Source organism: Apium graveolens, unplaced genomic scaffold (assembly GCF_009905375.1).
Source record: "Apium graveolens cultivar Ventura unplaced genomic scaffold, ASM990537v1 ctg6245, whole genome shotgun sequence".
Taxonomy (NCBI): Eukaryota; Viridiplantae; Streptophyta; class Magnoliopsida; order Apiales; family Apiaceae; genus Apium; species Apium graveolens.
In genome coordinates, this window is record NW_027419314.1 from 9268 (window position 1) to 10163 (window position 896).

At 37.4% G+C, this 896-nt stretch overlaps 1 long non-coding RNA gene across 1 annotated transcript; it reads left to right on the top strand.

Moving 5' to 3' along the window:
- The first annotated feature begins 204 nt into the window (after window positions 1-204).
- On the top strand, window positions 205-571 carry LOC141703109 (uncharacterized). The gene is made up of 3 exons (XR_012567365.1): window positions 205-257; window positions 360-442; window positions 527-571. It is a non-coding gene; the product is annotated as an uncharacterized LOC141703109 (long non-coding RNA).
- The last annotated feature ends 325 nt before the right edge of the window (window positions 572-896 follow it).

The window sequence follows — 896 nt, forward strand, 5'->3', positions numbered from 1 at the left end:
AACAAGGAGCCATGTTGACTGCATTACACTCTCTTGTCAGTGCACTGGCCTGGCCAACAGCATTACTCAATGTACTTGATCTTATTGACAGCAAATGGGCAATTACCATAGACAGGTTCCTCTTTTTATCAAGAGTTCTCCCTTATCTTTTCCCGCTTCCCACGTCTTGCTAAATTATTCTATTTTGTGAGTAGGTCTGATCAGGCTGGAATGTTACTCGCTGAAGAAGTTCTGTTAAAGGGATTGCATGGACAGAGGTAAACATGCCAATCAAAGTATAGGAACATAATTTTGATATACTAGGAGTTCATGGTTAGTTGTTTAAAATTTAATAAATATTTTGTCCAAATACATTTCAGGCCTGTGACGCTAATACGGTTTTCGCTTGGAGCACGAGTAATTTTCAAGTGTCTTGAAACTCTGGCTAAAGCTGACTGTGATGGTATCTTCAGGGACAGAAACTCTTTTTCCTTTTCGTTTATGCTAGCTTGAACTGTTTTAATGCAGTTACAATGAATACTTGCAGCTCAGCTGGTTGAAAGAGTTGTTCTCCTTGGTTCACCTCTTTCTATTAATAGTGAAAACTGGGAAGAAGCAAGGAAGGTAATATCCTACTTTTTTATTTATAAATGATCCGTCTTGGTGATCCATTATGTTTCCCTTTAAATTCATAGACCAGTTCTTTTGCAGGTTGTGTCTGGAAGATTTGTGAATGCATATTCTACAAATGACTGGATGCTTGGAGTCGTCTTTTGTGCTAGGTACATACTATAGCAGCCGTGAACTTATTACTTAATGTTCACAATTCTGCTGGTTCTTCTCATCTACTGGATAATACCATTTCTCGGTTTCATTTTTGATTAATTTTAAAAGTATAATATTGGTTCGCCATAACA